General features: G+C 39.1%; 1 protein-coding gene across 1 annotated transcript in view; it reads left to right on the forward strand.

Annotated features, from left to right (window-relative positions):
* The window catches only part of LOC130869293 (N-alpha-acetyltransferase 11-like), a 180145-nt gene that overhangs the window by 13468 nt on the left and 146099 nt on the right, over positions 1 to 20578 (forward strand). The gene's annotated exons all lie outside the window — the stretch shown is intronic.

Below are 20578 nucleotides of genomic sequence, written 5' to 3' on the forward strand. Positions count from 1 at the left end.
GATGTCAGATTAAATAACAAGGGAAGGTTGTAGATTCTGGGCATAGTTAAGACTTGGTGATCGATTGAAAATTGAATCATTAAGAGGAGAAAGACTTAAGGGAGAGAAGCATTCATGCTTCTTACTTGGGCAGGAACTCAGTCACTCCATAAAAGAAAACAGGAAGTACAGGAAGGAAAAGACATTGCGGGAAAGAAATACGCGCTCAGTTAAAGTTTAGAAACTAAAACGATGTAAGTAAAAAAAAAAATGCTAACAAGTAGATTATGCACATTACTAACATAGATGTTTTCTGGTGTGATAACTTCTATAAAATCAACAGAATAATAGATGATAAGGCATAAGAATAGAAAAGAAAGGCAAATATGTAATTCACACACCATAGCAGTTGTAGAAGTTCAACATTTCAGAAGGAAAGGAGTGTCAAAGAGCTGTATTTAACAGAGATATGCAGACTAGAGAAACGCACTAGTCAAGGTTCTCTAGAACAGAATTTATAGAATATATATTCTTTAAATTTTCCTTTCCATATATAAACATATGCATACATACATGAAAAATGAATTTGCTCAAAGGGGGAAACCTCTGTCATATGTAGGTAACACACTTTCAAATCTTCACTATAAGTAATAAAAGACATCTGGAATTCTTTCTACTCAAAAAAGATTTTAATGTTTAACTATTTTGGTTTGCGTGAATTTTGTTTAATTGAATATGACCAGAGATCGAAACTGGAGGGAACAGTTACAACGGTGGTGAGAAATCCATGGATGAAGGAGGGTCAATAAAAACTGTGGACAGTGGCAGATGGGTGATGTAAAGGCACGAGTTTTAAATAGATTGGGAAGTATATGCGGTGACTGGAAGTTAGAGAATAAAGTGAGTATCAGTGAAAAAGAATTATTGGTAGAGTCTAGTCATGAGACGACAGCATCCCCCAAAGTCTTCACTTTCTTGACACTTATGGTGCCAAGGTTTTCAGCACATAGAATGGTGGTGGGATACCATTGTGGGCATAAAGAGAAACCAAAGTCTCAAGGGTTACTCAGTGATGAGGCAATAAATCTGAAGGCAATGTCAACTAGTAGTACTGAGAGAGCAATTAGAGCTCTGTATTTTGAAAGACACCACTCTACTCACTTGAGCTCTTATTCACGAAAAGCCTGCAGACAAAGGTGAATGGTGCATAGATGTGAGCGTTGAAGAACTGTTGGATGAAAAGAAATCCTAAAATGATGGCAGAGATTCTACAGTACAACCCTGTCACTGTCCTCCAGACAGGAGAGTGGGAGAAAAGGCCATTAATAGCTGCTTTCAGAGAGAAAAAGTAGAGGATTAATTTAGTAGGCAGGAACTCATAAGATGACCAAGAGCTGTTCATGAACCCCAATTTTAAACTATTTAAATGACTTCATATTGGCTTGTAAGAATAATCAAGATTCAATGGGAGTTCATAACAGTACTCATCACTTGGTCTATTTTTACAGAGAATCATATAAGCATGGGTGGTCCTAATCCGTTCAAGGTTCTGTATCAATTCACCATAGACTATGTGGCTTACAAACGGCAGAAGTTTATTTCCCATGGTTCGCCAGGGTCAGGTTTACTAAGAGTCCTCTTCTGGATGGTCAAATTATTATTTCATTCTTATATTAAGGACAAGCGAATAAGATTTTCTCCAAGATCCTTTTGATAAATCACTAATGTTATTCATTCAGTAGCTCAAAGTTCCATTCTCCATATATAATAAAATTATGAGGTTCCAATTTCAACATATAAATGTAAAGAGTGAAAAACACAAGCATTCTAATGATCAGGAGCAGTGTTGGAATGGCTTCAGGCCATGATGTGTAGAACGGAATTTTACACTTCTTCCTCATGCTATGATAAAAATGCCCTGATGAAAGCACATTAAGGGAGAATGGGTTTTATTCTGGTTCAAAGTTTAAGACTATAGTCCATCATGGCAGCATGTTAGACAGTAGGAGCTTGAAGCCAGGGGTCACATCCCATCTACAGTCAGGAAACAGATGATGCTGCTCAGGATCCCAGCCAGGGAATGTTGCCACCCACAGTGGGTGGATGATTCCACTTCAATTAATGTAATCAAATAAGCCCTCACAGGCATTTCCAGATGCTCTATCCCAGATAACTCCAGGTTCAAGTTAACAATCAAGACTAGTATTTGTCAAATAGAAAATGATGACAATTTTCTGGATCTTTTAGTTCAGCGGGTTATTTCCTGAAACTAAGGCAAGAAGAGAAAGAAAGATACAGAAGTATTATTTGAATTTATTGCAGTATATGTTTCATAATCCCAGTCGCTGAATTTATCTAAATAAAGAATAGGCATTCACTGAGGTCTATAGATGAGTAGGTTAATTAGAAATAAATAAACACAACCTAGGGGGGGGAAGCAGAGAAAGTAACACCAGAAAGAGAGAAGAAAGCTAGGATTTCTTTCTGATTCCTCCAGACTTAAAATTTAATGAAATAAAGTCAATAGAAATTTACTAATAGTACCATGCTGGGTGTTTAATAATGAACCATTTAATCCTTTACTTTTTCTTGTCTTGTAAAACAAGTTGAACATTTAAAAATTAAAGCTTCCCACAGGAAAATAGAACTTTGCTTAAAATTTTCCCCTTTGGATACCTCCCCACCCCCCAAAAAAAGCTTGCTCATTCGAAGGTTGCTAGGGAGTTGCTAGGGGATACTGTACATGGAAATTTAAGTTTCACTTTACCAGTGATGAGCCAGGATGAAAGGGAAAATGTTATTTTCTCCAGGAGGCTGACAGCAATCTCTGAGCTTTCACTCCTGTCTACATTTTTTCAATGCCTGTACCTACAAAGTGTCCAATAGACAGCTGTCACATGAAATAGAATCTCTGTGAATACCCCTTGTTTGGAAGATTTATATTAGATTTTATTAATCATGAATTAGCCAGCTCTAATTTTTATTTGGTTGCGGTGCATCGAACTTGATTGTGATTATTCTCCTCCCATTTCTTGCCTATGAGTAGAAAGACAAGAAAATTCTGAGCATGGAAGGAGAAGGAGACAGCTGCTGTTGGACCAGGCAGAAAACTCCAAAGTCCTCCTAAAATGACAGCCTGAAGCCCATTATCTTGTTATGTCTGGCTAGCAAGCTGCCCTTGCAGGAGCGCTTTGTAAGCTATTTTCGAGTGTCGGTTCATATAAAGACAAGATAAAGACAATTCCCAGTAAACACTATTTGTGCACACGAGCGTATGAAAACATCCTTCTTCTGTCAGTTTTAACTTCATCCGTGTGTCCTCAATGCACTCTCCCTTTCTACTAATTCCTGGACTCTAGCAAATTCCACACTTCTTGAGGCCACATGAAGGCACCATTCTTTCTATGTCACAAGTTTTTTCAGTCTTCTTTATTAACATTGGTTTCTAGACCAATATGTCATCTCTTAAAGCCAGAGACTTCTCGGGTGTTCATTTGTAGCTGTCATCACTGCAAAGGACTAGACAAACACAGGGTTTTCTTAGACCTCGAGATTTTCTGTAGCATGTTGTCACTAAGAATGTAAAACTCTCTTCTTCCGGCCAGATATGGACTCCACTCCTTCCATTTCTGTTTTCGTGTCTCCTTCCTTATACCCCCAAGACCAGCATCCAAGAGAAACGTTGGTAACTGCCCCCACCTTTCCTCCAGATCCTCCTAAGACACCAGTCCTTACCACTCCAGCCCCAGCAGATACCTTTAGTGCTAAAGGGTGTGTATGCCGAGCTCTGCAGAGAGCAAGGTCAAGCAGAGTCCCTGTGAGACTTCATGTTAACAAAGTTATCCTAAGTTTTACTTAGACCTTTAGGCATTGGTAATATTTAAGAAAATTTATAAAACAATTGGAGAAATATGAGAAAGATGTATAAGCATGTTAACATATGGCTTTAGTTGGGTTTTTGCTTTTGTTTTTGTTTTGTTTTGATTTGGGGTTTTCGGTTTTGGATTTTCTTTTTTTTTTTTTTTAACTTATTTATTTATTTTTATTCTTTTTTAATTAAAATTGCCACCTGCTCCCCATTTCCCATTTCCCTCCCCTCCTCCCAAATATTGCCCTCCCCCCACTTCCCTCCCCCTATCCCCACTCCTCTTCTCCTCCCCCCACTCCATTCCCCCTCCCTCTCGATACTGAAGAGCAGTCCAAATTCCCTGCCCTGCGGGAAGACCAAGGTCCTTCTATCTACGTCCAGAAAGGTGAGCGTCCAAACAGGCTAAGCTCCCACAAAGCCAGTTCATGTATTAGGATCGAAACCTAGTGCCATTGTCCTTGGCTTCTCATCAGTCTTCATTGACCGCCATGCTCAGAGAGTCCGGAATCAACCCATGCTTATTCAGTCCCAGACCAGCTGGCCTTGGTGGGCTCCCAATAAATCAGTTCCACTGTCACAGTGGGTGGGTGCATCCCTCGTGGTCCTGATTTTTTGCTCATGTTCTCCCTCCTTCTGCTCCTCATTTGGACCTTAAGAGCTCAGACCGTTGCTCCAAATTGAGACTCTGTCTCTACCTCGATCCATCGCCAGATGAAGGTTCTAAGGTGATATGCAAGATATTCATCAGTATAGGATAGGGTCATTTCAGGTTCCCTCTCCTCAGTTGCCCAAGGTACCAGCTGGGGACATATTCCTGGACACCTGCGAACCCCTCAAGAGTCAAGTCTCTTGCCAACCCTAAGATGGCTCCCTTAGATAGGATATATACTTCGCTGCTCCCGTATCCATCCTTCCTATATCCCAACTATCCCAATCCTCCGAGCTCCTCCCATCCTCCCCTTCTCATATTTCTCATCCCATTTCCCCTTTGCCCCATGCCACCTCACCCACAAGTTCCCAGTTTTTGCCCTGGAATCTTGTCTACTTCCCCCTCTCCATGCGGATGACTATATGATTTTCTTTGGGTTCAGTTTCTTATTTAGCTTCTATAGGATCACACATTATATGCTTAATGTCTTTTATTTTATGGCTAGAAACCGATTATGAGTGAGTACATCCCATGTTCCTCTTTTTGAGTCTGGGATACCTCACTCAGGATAGTGTTTTCTATTTCCATCCATTTGCACGCAAAATTCGAGAAGTCATTGTTTTTTACTGCTGAGTAGTACTCTAATATGTATATATTCCACACTTTCTTCATCCATTCCTCCATTGAAGGGCATCTAGGTTGTTTCCAGGTTTTGGCTATTACAAACAATGCTGCTATGAACATAGTTGAACAGATACTTTTGTCTTTTGATGTGGCATCTCTTGGGTATATTCCCAATAGTGGTATTACTGGATCTTGGGGTAGGTTGATCCCAAATTTCCTGAGAAATCGCCACACTGATTTCCAAAGTGGTTGCACAAGTTTGCATTCCCACCAGCAATGAATGAGTGTGCCTCTTTCTCCACAACCTCTCCAGCAAAGGCTATCATTGGTGTTCTTGATTTTAGGGTTTCTCTGTGTGGCCCTGGCTGTCCTGGAACTTCCACCGTAGCCCAGGCTGACCTCAAACTCAAATAGTCTCCTGCCTCTGCCTCCCTAGTGCAGGGATTAAAGGAGTGCCCCACCACTGCCTGGCATATGAATTAAAATGTCTAAGTTAGCAGTGTCACAAAAACATAAGATAGACATATTTCAAAGTGTTTTAATAGTTTAGTTAAAGAATTTGGTAATAAAAATAATCTTACCCACTATAAAATTCTAGAGAAATTATAAAATTGAATTTCCAAAAGCTGATGTAAAAGTATATGAATAGCTGATGATTCTCTGGAGTGAGGAGGATGCTAAGCAGAAAATTATTACACAAAATGAGGAAAAATAGACGCGTTATTTTGAAATTTTGTATTTAGATTTGTGAATAAATAAATGACTGAGCACTAATTTTATAATCAGTTTGCAGGAAAATATGTAAATTCATGAACTAATAAACAAATCCTTCACTTATTGTTTTTATTTTTATTCAAATGTGTTTTGTTTGTGTCCTTTCTGTATGTAAACTGTGTTCCTGAAAGGTCACAAAGAGAAAGGGTGCACTGGATTGCCCTGAAACTGTTGCCTGGAGTTCCAGGCAGTTGTGAGTCATCCTATGCGTATTAGGAATTGAAATGAGTCTTTTCCAGGAGCAGCAGGCGCTCTTAAACACTAAGCCATTTCTCAAGGCCCAAGCTTGATTACTGCTGGGGAAAAAAAAAGTACTAAGGTACTCTCTTGTGCTAAACGCCTCAAGTCTCAAGTCTCTTGATGTAGTTTCTCTGATGTCATGAGGTGAATTTTGAACTATTCCAAAGGCCAACACCTATACCTCTCTACCTATGAGCCCTCTCTTCCACGTTATGGTGGGCTGAAAATGTCAGGGAACAGAAGTCCCTGCTTTCACCATCCAGCAGTTCAGGAAAATCGGGACCATGTGATCTAATCGCACGTCTTGAGTCTTGTAGGGAGGCCAAAGCTAAATTTTTCAGCTACATGGCCGTATAGAAGTCGCCAGCCTTGCTCAGATAATCTGGTCAGTGTGCATATCTACTCCCCATTCTTTTGCCAGCATTTTCCAGGATCAAATACCAAATTCAGGTTTGTTCCCATGCTCTACTCCAGTACGGTTCCTAGGAAACCAAGTTAGGATGTGTCAACAAAGCTTGCGGAGGGTGGAGAACAAACCACAAAGGATGAAGCGATAGCCCACTAAAAGTCACCTCACTCATATCAACGGACTTATGTATCAGTTCATCCAAGTTCAAAAGCAAATTCTTAGCATAAGAAGACATGTCAAAAGACTCTGTCCACGGTTTGTTAATGAGACTACAAGTTGATAAAACGATGTGAAAGGAAAGGTGTTCAGGTTCTGGCAGAGGATTTAGTTTTAAGATGTCTGTGCTCTTTACTCATGGTGTCTTCTTTATTACTGCTGTATCCACCCATTCATCAAATTAAGTTAATTAAAACATATTTGATTTATAGCATCCTCTAAGCTACCTATGCAGTCAGAGACTAGAAACAATCATCGAGAAGACACTGGATGAGTGTAAGAAGGAAGGCTGCTGATGGGCTTCACTGGGTTCACTCTCCACTCTCCTTCACTCGTCCTTCAGCCTCTGAAGTTACACAGTCTCCCTGCCCTGACGCTGGTGCTCATCACTGAGTAAATCTTGTTCTCTCCTTCTCTGGACCTATGAAGGACTTCTACTCCTCCTGAGAGATGAGAGTGTATTTTAGACTTTGGCATGCCGATTTTCATCATATTTCAAGATTCCGTTTAGTCTAATGGTGTTTTCAACATCGTTCCTCGTATCATTCAATAATAACTCATTCTCTCATGTAATGCACTATCAGCCAGGCCACAGCACAGCCATGTTCTATGATTCAATACCATGTGTCAACAGTGCTGTTTTACATGGACTCAATAGATAAATATAAAGCTAGAGGCACTACAATGCATTCCAGAATCTGAAGATTAGCTTTTCACATGCATTGGGGTCTGAATTTTTACTTTACTGTAAAAATTTACTTCAGTTAATGAAAATCATTAATGTAAGTTAGCAATTTATAATTTTGTTTTGTTTTATGAGGGGGTATTTATGTATATGTGTGTGCATGTGTGTATGTGTTTGTGTGTGTATATCTACATGTGTACAGAATATCTTTTTTCATAGTGGCATCTTTTCCTCTTGAATTTTTGCCCACAACAAATGACATGAACACTTAACGATCTGAAGTTTGTGTCCTTCTCAAGACACCAACTATATGAATAATTAAAAGGCGTATTAAACCTTCTAGGGTCTTAAGAACAGAAAAGAAATTTTGCTCCTCACTACCAGACCTTGAAGTGATAGATTCATTCATGGAAGTCAAATGACCCAGGAATTCATTATGGCTTGATGAACTGGCTACCTGCCAAGATGTTCTGCCATCTACAGCAAAGTGCAGAAATATCTCCAAACCACAATTTATAGATGTCACCACAACCAGTGGTCAGAGCTGCTGCTGAACTTCAGGTCACAGGAATGCCAGGGAGTCCTGTTGCAAGATGAGGATTGTATCTGGAGAAAGAGAAGTACATAGGTATTTTCATTTATTGTGAACTGTTAAAAATTAAATTTACTTGTATTTATATATAAGATTCCCTTGACCTACTGTCACTTTAACAGGACAGATGCTATGCAGCAAATGCTTTGGTCTTCCTGGTACACACATATTTAGCTAATCTCTTTGGATTTGTGATGGGTTTGTGAGATCAAATGAGTCTAAAGCAGTTAGTACTCTGCAAATGTAGCATGCTCTCTTTTTGACTTAAATTTCTTCACATGCTTGATGGCTGTGTTTGATTTCATGTTACAATATTTGAAGCCCAGTGCACACACGCTTAGTCTTTGCATTGACTCATGACAGGACTATATATATGGAGTGGTTTTCTTAAACTGGAAATGCTTTCAAAAAACTTAATGTTATATGCCAAATGAAGTATTTTTTCAACCCTGGAAATATTAAGGTATGAAAACTTTACATTTATATATTTTATGTTTTCCAGATATCTTAACTGAACAATTTGTAATCTATGTTTACAATTCACTAAAACAAAAAGAATCCAGGAATATAAAACTCCATTTTCCAAATGGGCCAGAATAGGGTGAGGAATTTGTCAAAGATCAAAACCTTTGTGGTAAAACATAGACTGGGATAAGCATCCCTGTTGCCTCTTCTTTGTGCTTTTTAATACAGGTGACCTTCAAGTAGATAACCTTCTACTCCCATAAATTTACATTTAATATGTGTAATGAATATTTATTGATTTTCCAGGTGGCATTTTAGAAAATAAGTTTTAAGAGAGACAGTTATTTACTTAACAGTAGAGAGAACTGCTGCATGTAATTTTCCATGTTTTTAATTATAGTCTGCATGTAATGAATTTGCCTTTATCATATACCATTGAGTTGTTTATTAGAAATGTTGTTTCAGGCCAACAATTCATATATATATACCCATTGGTGACTTCTAAGATTCCTCGCTTTTAATAATGGGAAGCAAAGGTTTCTGTGGCTCTTAATATACTAAATGTGACAAAAACATTTGCTAAATGTTATTATTTAGCACAAAAGGCCAAGAATGATATCAAGCACATCAACAATTGCCTGAGTAGGAATTAACAGAGACACTACCAAATCTGGAGCATTATAAAGAGCTGTTTAGTCCCTGGCTGGAAATAGAACAGCTGTGGTAGATTATGTTATATGTAATCCACGAAAAAGTCCCCCACTGATGTGAACCAAGCATATGAACTATTTTAGCCTAACTAATATTTAAAAAAATGGAACTCTAGCCATGCAGAAGAGGGACAGTTCTCTCCCTTTTTCTTTTTCTTTGAATTTTGCATTTTTCTTTTATTTTTTACCTTTTCTATGGATTTCACGTTATAAATCTCAATCCCATTCATCTCCTTGTTCCTTTATATCTGGCTGCTGCCCTTGCAAACTACTCTTCACACACAAAAATAGAATAAAGTTTAAAAGAAAAACAAAAGGCAGAAACAAAAATAGACAAACAAAAAACTCTCAGCTTGGAAGACACAGTGAGTCCATAAATCTTTGCTCATAAGTATTATTTGGGGGGAGTTATTGGTCTGGTTCCAGGCCTCTGGCTTTTGCTACACTACTGATACTGGGGCCTCACTGGGACTCCTCCTGAATATCCTGTTGTTTCCTTGTGTCATGGGGATCCGCAGGTCCAGCCCCTTCATATGCTCCAGCAGTTCACAGATAACATGAATGTTGGGGTGGGCCAACTCAGCCCTGGATCTGGATCTGGGTGGTAACTAGATTGGTCAGTCTGCGAGCATCATCATCATCATCGTCATCATCATCATCATCATCATCACCAGGGCAAGCTCTCCAGCACTGCCCCTGCTATCTCATCCACTGCAGCAGGCAACAAGAAACGTGGCCAGTTCTTTTGATCTCACACCCTCGGGGCCAACTCACCTGCACCCATGATCACCACCTACAAAATTAGTCTCCGTGAGCTCTGCTGCTGCCAGGGCCAAACAAACCTGAGTGTTCTGTGCTACCGCCAGGGGCCATGGTATCATAAAACAGTCTATGTTACCATAAAAGAGTGTGACTTTGGAAACTGAGTGAGTCTCAAGTAGGGCACCATGGGAAAAATAATAATTGAAGCAAAGTCAGACCGATGCCTCAAATGGTTTAGGATAAGTCAAGACTAGAAGCAGGCCAAGTGTAAAGCAACAGGGAGTTCCAGGAGTAGGACCTTGTGTGGCATCAGAGCCAGGAGGAACACACGAAGGAAAAAGATGGTAAGAATTCATTGATCCTTTGTCTGTGCGTTCAACCCAGCGTTTCCATGCTGAGCATGTAGGACTGACCCTCTGAGAGCCTGAATCTATTACTGCTTCATTTAAACTTTATATTTAACTTTAACACAAAGGAACAATAAATCAAGTCATTTCCTCATTCATGAGATATTGTTTCTGTTAGATCAGAAAATAATAATAACAGATATACCATACGCATGTTAGAGCATGTATATTTCTGAGCAGTTGTGTAGAATTGTATCTTTGTGAAAGAGTATGAAGTCAGTGCTCAAGCATATCTGTGACCTTGAGCTTTGTTGAATAACTAGGAAGTAAAAGGTATTTACAAATTCTCTTTCCTCTTTTGTGATTTTTATATAATTAATTTTTAAAAAATAATGTTTTTTATACCTAAGTGTATTCTTTTTTTTAATCTTTCTTTGTTTTATTTTTTTTATTAATTATATTTAATTATTAAAGATTTCTGCCTCTTCCCCGCCACCACCTCCCATTCCCTCCCCCTCCCCCAATCAAGTCTTCCTTCCTCCTCAGCCCAAAGAGCAAGCAGGTTTCTCTGCCCTGTGGGAGGTCCAAGGACCACCCACCTCCATCCAGGTCTATTAAGGTGAGCATCCAAACTACCTGGGCTCCCACAAAGCCATTATGTGCAATAGGATCAAGAACCCATTGCCATTATTCTTCAGTTCTCAGTAGTCCTCATTGTCCATTATGTTCAGCGAGACCGGTTTTAGTGTGATTCTAGAGAAGCTAAATAAGAAGGTGAACCCAAAGAAAAACATATAAGCATCCCCCTGAATATTAACCTTCATCAGGCGATGAAAGAAGACAGAGACAGAGACCAACATTGGAGCACTGGACTGAAGTCTCACGATCCAAAGGAGGAGCAGAAGGAGAGTTAGCACGAGCAAGGAACTCAGGACTGCGAGGGGTGCACCCACACACTGAGGCAATGGGGATGTTCTATCGGGAAATCACCAAGGCCAGCTGGCCGGGGTCTGAAAAAATAATGTTTTGATACGTAATTATAATGTGGAAAATCAGTCTAATTAATAAATCTATCACCTCATGTGCTCTTTTTCCATGATGAAAACATATAAATTATACTCTTTAAAGTTTGAAGTTTTTAAAAAAGTATATATTATATATTTTTGTATTCATATAAAAGCATATACATATATGTAATGCATATAATATATGCATGAATATGTGTGTGCATACATATATATATAAGTATATATACACTTTTGAATCATATTGAGGTTCATTTTAGTTAAGGTTATTATTATTGTTTTGTTGTTAATGTGCATTAATTGTACATTATAATAGGGAGGGATGCAGTGTTTCAATCCATGGCTTCTACATGCACTGAGAACTCTTACCTCCTTTAATCCACATCCTGCCCCCTCCTTCAACCTCCAATAATCACAATTTCTTCATTCAGGTCATTTTTCTTTTCAGCTTCCACATAAAGAGATAGCATGCTGTCTTTCTGTGTCTGGTTTATCTCACTTAATGTCTTCAGCCCATCTATCTTGTGACAAATAAGAAGATTTCATTTCTCTACAGGAAAATCTCTGGAAATTGTCACGAGTGGAAACAGTTGATCTGGTTGGTAATCCTGGATCAGAGAAAAGGAGAGATAAAGAAGTATGGAAAACCAGTAAACTCTCTGGTTTTGGCTTTGGTTTCTTTTTTGTTTATTTGTTTGGTAGGCTCCCCATCAAAATCATTTCTCAGAAACAGATACGGAAGCATCTGTCTGTTTGTTACTTGTATGCATGTTTTCAGGACTGACCTCTTGGTATTGGATACCCAGTTGGTGTGCTCTTCCCTGGGGAAGACTATTTCTTACACTCCCAGCATTCCCTGGTTGTCTGTAGTTTCTTATGGAGGGTTGAGGCCTAGGGCAGTTTGCCTTATCCATGTTAGTACATCTACTGTTGTGCATGGTCAACTCATGTTTGGGAAGTCAGGTTAGTGAGACTTTATGGATACAGCTACCGATATCCCAGGGTGATAAACTCAGTCTTCCAACCTTTTTCCATTTTTTCAAAATTATTTTCACATTTTTTTTAATTTTCTAACAGTTTAATACTTTTTTTTCTTTTTTTTTATTCTTTTTTAATTAAAATTTCCACCTGCTCCCCGTTTCCCATTTCCCTCCCATCCTCCCAAATATTGCCCCTCCCCCCACTTCCCTCCCCCTATCCCCACTCCTCTTCTCCTCCAAACTTTAGCAATTGCCATCCTCTATCTCCCTCCTTCCCCACTCTCCTTCCTGTATAACTAGCACACTTCTTGCTGCACATTTTTCCATCTTGGCTCTTACATTCTTCCTGGAACTAGCATATTACCTTACAGCCATCCCAGCTGAAGCCAAGGATTCTACCATCATTTATTGTCAACACTTGGGGCAGTTGTAAGTTTCTATATCAACCAGCACATGCTGCAATAAGAAGCTTCTCTGAGAAAGTCCGTAGCAGCACTAACCTTTGAGTATGAACAGCAGTAATTAGGGGCAATTTGACACCATGACTGTTCAGCAAAATAATAGTTGTAGGTTTCTCCCTAGGATCTGTGACCTCCACAACCAAGAACTTTTGCACAGGTTTACAGAAGCAAGCCTGAATTCTCTCCAGAGGATCAGGCTTCAGATGTAATCCAAATGTGATTGTATACCTGTAGCATGATTTCTAATTGGTCTTAATAATAAAATCCTAGAGTCAGATATTAGGGCTGAATGAACAGAGAAGCAGAACAGCTAGCTATTACTTCTTACCTCTACGAAATCCTCAAACTAAATAACGTATCCTATCTCTACAAATCCTCGGACTGAATACAATGTGCCTATCTCCTCCCACCTTATATTCCTCGCTCTGCACAGCCATATTGCTTCCTGTCTCCACCTTACTAGTGTTGGAATTAAAGGTGTGTGACTCCCAAGTACCTGGATTAAAGGTATCAGCCACCACCACCTGACTCTGTTTCTCTTTGAGACTGGATCAAGCTAGTGTAGTCCAAGGTGGCCTTGAACTCACGGAGATCATCTACCTCTGCCTCCTGAGTGCCAGGATTAAAGGTGTGTGCCACCACTGCCTGGCCTCTATGGCTAATTAGTGACTTGCTCTACACTCTGATCCTCAGGCAAATTTTATTTGTTATAGCACAAACAAAATAACACATTTCCCTTTTTTTGTCTAAAATAAGAAAATAAGGTTATAACTAATATAAGAAAAACTATATACAATAAGTACAAAACTATATACAATACATGCAGTCAATAAATACATCAGCCAAGTTTAATTCATAGAAATTTGACAAATTCAGAAAAAATACTCCATTATCTATCCTATTTTGGAGAGTCCAAAAGGTTATACCTAATTCACTTTCTCTTCTAACTTGCATTACCCAAACTATCTTTTAATGTCTCTCAATCCTAAATAATTCACACCTGTTAGTGGGAATGTGGTGATATTTTTAATATAAGACATATTTAATGCATAATAACCGATATTCTATCTACCAGAGTCTAAGCTCTCACCATGGTTTCCCCTCTTAGCACCAGTCAAAGATTTTTTTTTTGTTGTTTTGTTTTGTTTTTTCGAGACAGGGTTTCTCTGTGGTTTTGGAGCCTATCCTGGAACTAGCTCTTGTAGACCAGGCTGGTCTCGAACTCACAGAGATCCGCCTGCCTCTGCCTCCCAAGTGCTGGGATTAAAGGCGTGCGCCACCACCGCCCGGCTCAAAGATTTCTTTGAAGAACTTTTCATCCATCACGGTACAGCACTTGTTAAACCACTACCAGCAATTGTATCTCCTGAGCAATAGTTGCTGACCTAATCATGAGCTACAGCCCCTTGTTTGAATTCTCTAGATTCACAGGGCCTAAAATAGGAGTTCCTTCTTCACCAGGGAAGGGGGATGGGCACAGGTGTTTTTATTCAAGTAATGTTTCACCGTGGAGATGAAAATGAGGAAGTCGCAGTTATAGTTGCTCCTTGCATCCACATCACACTCATGCATAGTAAAACATGCTGAAAACTGAGCAAATAGAAAGAGCTTCTTCAAGCCTATTGCAGTGGAGCTGCTAGGAATCTTAACTGATTTGGGGTGCTGTGTATTTTCTTTCTTTCTTTGAAATACAGTATGATGTTTTCCTTTGCTTTAACTATAATCCTAATTTTTGCAAGATATAAGCAAACTCCTTTGTGAGATGGAAGATGCTCTGTTGTCTAATTTGGTCTCTGACTTCTGAGCTTAAGCAATCCTCTAAGCAATGAGATCCTATGCATACACTCTCACTTCCACCTAAATATATGTGTATTTTCTTTGCTAAGATCACACTAGATCAATATTTAGAAGGAAAGGAAAACTTTCAGAAAGACTCTAAAGCAAAAACAACATTTATAGCAACAAATTAAAAATGGTATTACCTAATATTCATTGTAATGACTTCAATTTTCCATAGGGAGGTCTAGCAACAGATTGGCTGATGCACAGCTCCAAAATAGGTCCTGTTTTTCTTGTAAGTATCCTTATTGATTCTTGATAAATAACAACATGCTTTTAACTTTAAATAGCAAACTTTAAGGAACTGTAAGAAATATAGTCAAATAGAATAAAAAGGAAAGTGAGATTCATGAAGGTTAAACAGCCTGTTCCTGGAATTTCTCAACTACTGGTAAAGCAATGACAACTGACAAATGGAAAGCTAGATTCATTTTCATTATTTTTATTAAAAATGCTCCTTCCCCGGGCAAGAAAGATTTCTGAATATTGACACATCAATCTCATTAGTTTAAATATGTATTCTGAAAACATTTGTAGCTTTTCATTGAGTTCCTATTTTCCTTGAGACGTGGTGGCAAATAAATTCTCCAACTGGAGGCTATGATAGAAAACAGACTCACACCTGTCTTTGGGGTGTCTACAATATTTTGCCAAGCGCCCCCCATTGCATCTATTCTTGGAAACTGTCATATAATGCATATAGCCACTTTCACCCCTCCACCCCTTTCATCCTCCCCTACTCTTCCCCTTCAATCAACAGGTATCCCTCTCGCCCCCTCACAAGCACACACAATGTTTTTTTTCTTTATTTTATGACTCATTCAGTGTCACCAGGATTGTCTGCATGGGGCATGGGTGTTAATCTATGTGCTGGAGCACAGACAACTTCACCAGTGGTTACATCATTGAAGACATTGACTTCCCCTCCCACCAGAGATAATAACTACCAACAGTCCTCCAGGAAGAGGGGCAATGTGTTTCTTAAAACTGAAGAGGAAAAAAAAGTGTAAAATAAAAATAATATTTAAATAATGAGTAATACTAAGAAGGTCTGAAAAAGAGATAAGAAATCATCTCATTATTTACTTACTTAAATTATATGCAATACAAGTAAGTCTAGACATATACATATATGTTAATACTTATATAATTCAAGTGAAATTATCCCACTTGGGCTTTCAATACTCCCTTCCAAGAGCCAAAAATGCCAAGTGTGACAAAACCCCTTTCAAGTTGTTAACTGTAGGAGCTTAAGAAACTCCTAAAACTATACAGGCTATTATTCTTACCCTTGCTTGCCTCCCAGAAGTGAAAGGTAAGTTCCTATTGCTGAACATACCAAGTATTTTGAACAACAGGCTTGGCGTTCCAAGCTGAATCTGACCTGAAAGTGTCTGGCTGAGGACTAACTTTCATAATACTGGAAGGTGCTATCCAGTTTCTAAGGGAAGGAATTGAGCAATAAATAATCCTACACAGACAGAGACAGCATCTAAGAGTCAAAGTGATGGCCACCATGTCATTACAGCTCTAATGGTGCAATAGTGGTACTAATATCTTAGAGGTAAGCAATAGCTCCCTAATTGAATTTAAGGCCTGTTCAACCGAAGAAACTCATGGATGGTGATACTGGAAACCTCACAAATAACCCTAGCTTAGTGAGGTCATGGATCTTAGTGGAGAACCCACTACTGCTACTTTACTAGGTCCTAACTGCATTCTAAATATCTATCCTTATAGCCTTAGATAAATGTAGTTCTCTACCTTCATTAAAACATACATAACAGAAGGAATCCATACAGAAAACAAGAGGTCAGAACACACAGAACACAAGTGTTTCTGCAGTGTGCATCCACAACTGGTGCATTTTCAACATAATTCGTGCATCTGAGTCTCATGAAACATCTAGGAAGAAGGGGCAACGGCCCAGGAAAAGTGCTGTGAGATTCTGTCTCCTGGAATAAAAAGGAGATTTCACATGCTATAATTCAACAATATGTCTTTCTAAGCAAGACCTGAAGAAGCATACCAATAGGCATGCTAGCATGAAAGGGGGAAAACCCCTGGTGCCCCACCCATAAAGACATGCAGGCAAAATGCTGAGAGTGGCAGGAATAGTCTTCCCCAGGGATAAGTTCTGTGATTGATGATCCAATACAAAGTGGCCAGCCTTGAGCCATGAATACATGAAACAGATTGAGCAGGTTTTATTTATAGATTTAGGCATGGGTGTGTCTATAAAACAATAGCAACTAAAGAAAAGGAGGTCATAATTTCAAGAGGGAGCGTACGTCAGAAGCCTGGCAGGAGCAAAAACTAGGAGAAATAGTAAATACTGAGTGTATATGATCAAACCTCCATTTGTTTAGTGTCATGAGGATCATTTGTTTAAGGTGAGTTTTGCATATTAATGTGGTAACACAAATGTATGTGCTTTTTTTTTTTTTTTTTTTTTTTTTTTTTTTTTTTTTTTTTTTCTTTTTTTTTTTTTTTTTTTTATTCTTTTTTAATTAAAATTTCCACCTGCTCCCCGTTTCCCATTTCCCTCCCCTCCTCCCAAATATTGCCCCCTCCCCCCACTCCCCTCCCCCTATCCCCACTCCTCTTCTCCTCCCCCCACACCATTCCCCCTCCCTCTCGATACTGAAGAGCAGTCCAAATTCTCTGCCCTGCGGGAAGACGAAGGTCTTCTATCTACGTCCAGGAAGGTGAGCTTCTAAACAGGCTAAGCTCCCACAAAGCCAGTTCATGTATTAGGATTGAAACCTAGTGCCATTGTCCTTGGCTTCTCATCAGTCTTCATTGACCGCCATGCTCAGAGAGTCCGGAATCAACCCATGCTTATTCAGTCCCAGACCAGCTGGCCTTGGTGGGCTCCTAATAAATCAGTTCCACTGTCACAGTGGGTGGGTGCATCCCTCGTGGTCCTGATTTTTTGCTCTTGTTCTCCCTCCTTCTGCTCCTCATTTGGACCTTAAGAGCTCAGACCGTTGCTCCAAATTGAGAATCTGTCTCTACCTCGATCCATCGCCAGATGAAGGTTCTAAGGTGATATGCAAGAAATTCATCAGTATAGGATAGGGTCATTTCAGGTTCCCTCTCCTTAGTTGCCCAAGGTACCAGCTGGGGACATATTCCTGGACACCTGCGAACCCCTCTAGAGTCAAGTCTCTTGCCAGCCCTAAGATGGCTCCCTTAGATAGGATATATACTTCGCTGCTCCCGTATCCATCCTTCCTATATCCCAACCATCCCAATCCCCCGAGCTCCTCCCATCCTCCCCTTCTCATATTTCTCATCCCATTTCCCCTTTGCCCCGTGCCACCTCACCCGCAAGTTCCCAGTTTTTGCCCTGCAATCTTGTCTACTTCCCCCTCTCCATGCGGATGACTATATGATTTTCTTTGGGTTCACTTTCTTATTTAACTTCTATAGGATCACACATTATATGCTTAATGTCTTTTATTTATGGCTAGAAACCGATTATGAGTGAGTACATCCCATGTTCCTCTTTTTGGGTCTGGGATACCTCACTCAGGATAGTGTTTTCTATTTCCATCCATTTGCACGCAAAATTCGAGAAGTCATTGTTTTTTACTGCTGAGTAGTACTCTAATATGTATATATTCCACACTTTCTTTATCCATTCCTCCATTGAAGGGCATCTAGGTTGTTTCCAGGTTTTGGCTATTACAAACAATGCTGCTATGAACATAGTTGAACAGATACTTTTGTCATTTGATGTGGCATCTCTTGGGTATATTCCCAATAGTGGTATTACTGGATCTTGGGGTAGGTTGATCCCAAATTTCCTGAGAAATCGCCACACTGATTTCCAAAGTGGTTGCACAAGTTTGCATTCCCACCAGCAATGAATGAGTGTGCCTCGTTCTCCACAACCTCTCCAGCAAAGGCTATCATTGGTGTTCTTGATTTTAGCCATTCTGACAGGTGTAAGATGGTATCTCAAAGTTGTTTTAATTTGCATTTCCCTTATCGCTAAGGAGGTTGAGCATGACCTTAGGTGTCTTTTGGCCATTTGAATTTCTTCTGTTGAGAATTCTCTGTTCAGATCAGTGCCCCATTTTTTTATTGGGTTCATTAGCATTTTAAAGTTTAGTTTCTTGAGTTCTTTATATATTTTGGTGATCAGACCTTTGTCTGTTGCAGGGTTGGTGAAGATCTTCTCCCAGTCAGTGGGTTGCCTTTTTGTCTTAGTGACAGTGTCCTTTGCTTTACAGAAGCTACTCAGTTTCAGGAGGTCCCATTTATATGTGCTTTATAAATAATCGATTTTCACTTTCTGATGTTCTACACGCACTTATGCTTAGAGCTGAAGAAGAACATCTTCAAGATGCACTGCATATTTTTAGAGATTTCCCATTGTTGCGGCCAAAAATATTGTTGTTTCACTAATTTCATTGAGGAGATCAGAATCATAACAAATATCATTGTTGGAATATTTGTATCCCTCATTTTAATCAGGGATGGAGCAGGATGATTTTACTTGCCTGTTATACTTTCTATTAAACTAAGTAACACTGAGAAAAGAATAGTGTGGTATTCATCAATTTCAAACGTACTTGTGTAAATAAAACCACACTTTCAACTAAACAAGTATGGTATATAAACTTTATGATGGAAGTTTATTTTTTAGTTGAACTTCATCAAATGGAGAAAAGCAAAATAAGACTGCATCAGAGACATGAAATCATTACATGATGCATGTTCTGGGATGTCATTTAATAAGCTACTTGAGGTTATTTTTAAAGGTAGTGCTATTTTGTCTTATAAAAATCATGAGACATTAATGAGTAAAGATGGTAACAAAGTTTTAACACTTGCCTTGAAATCTTTCTCAGTGTGCTGAATAAATATTAATCTTGTTAGATATGTATTGTTTTTTTTTTCTGATCAATACTGAGAGAGAGGGAGAAAATTACTCGGTGGACTTTACGCCGCAATTAGATGGGTGTAAGGTGTTTGCATATGTGATAATTGCCCAGCAATGATACTGCATATAATAATAGTGGGTACATTTTTAGCAGACAGAAGAAAGAATTTTGGATGTTGTTAATATAAAGAAATCATAAATAGTTTAGGTAATAGATATCCTTAATTCAGACTTAACATCATATAATACATGCAAGTTTCAAAATATTGTGTGACAAACCAAAAATAAGTGAAAATTTTGTACATTATTTAAAAACAAGTTTAATTTAAAAGCTAAATCTCGAAAAACTACTGACTTCTATTATTTTTTTTAAATTATTTTTTTTAAAAAAATACTTTTCTCATTTTACATGCCAAATCCATTTCTCACTCACCCCCCTTCTCCTGCTCCCTCCACCTTTGCCCTCACCCCATCCAAACTCTCATCAACTCCTCAGAGAGGGTCAGGCTTCCCATGGGGAGTCAACAAAGTCTAGTCCATTGCTCTGAGGTAGAATCAAGGCCCTCCCCACTATATCTAGGCTAAGCAAGGCATCCATCCAGAGAGAATAGTTTCCAAAACGCCAGAACAAGCAGTAGGGATAAATCCTGGTCTCACTACCAGTAGCCCCACAGTCTGCCCCAGCTATACAACTGTCACCCACATTCAGAGGGCCTAGTTTGGTCCTATGCTGGTTCCCTTGCTGTCAAGCCAGAGTTGAAAGGCTTCCATTAGCTCAGTTAAGCTTAAGGAAATGTTCAATATCCTTAGCCATCAGGGAAATGCAAACCAAAACAAGTCTGAGATATTACTTTACACTTGTCAGAATGACTAAGATCATAAACACCAATAATTACTTATGCTGAAGAGGATGTGAAGTAAGGGGAATATTCCTCCATTGCTGGTGGGAATGCAAACTTGTACAACCAATATGGAAATCAGTATGGCAGTTTCTCAGAAAATTGGGAATCAATCAACTGCAAAACCCAGCAATACCACTCTTGGGCATATACTCAAAGG

This window comes from Chionomys nivalis, chromosome 2 (genome assembly GCF_950005125.1).
Source record: "Chionomys nivalis chromosome 2, mChiNiv1.1, whole genome shotgun sequence".
NCBI classification, from domain to species: Eukaryota; Metazoa; Chordata; class Mammalia; order Rodentia; family Cricetidae; genus Chionomys; species Chionomys nivalis.